Raw genomic sequence first — 242 nt, forward strand, 5'->3', positions numbered from 1 at the left:
GGGAAGGAGTTTTTCCCTTTATCTAGTATTTAGCGGCCGAGTGTGGCCTTTGTTCATATATGTCTGGCCGAGTGTGGCCTTGAACCCCTACCGCTATGCAGTTTATATAATGGATGTTTGTTTGGGTTTACTTTTTTTAGAGTGGGTTTGAAGGGAACATGAGTTGTCGTCTCATATTTATCTTCGTTGAGGCGTTCAATCTGTTAGTTCGTTCGGTGGAATTCAGGATTCCTTGTCAAGGA

This window comes from Brassica oleracea, chromosome C9 (genome assembly GCF_000695525.1).
Source record: "Brassica oleracea var. oleracea cultivar TO1000 chromosome C9, BOL, whole genome shotgun sequence".
In the NCBI taxonomy this organism is placed as follows: Eukaryota; Viridiplantae; Streptophyta; class Magnoliopsida; order Brassicales; family Brassicaceae; genus Brassica; species Brassica oleracea.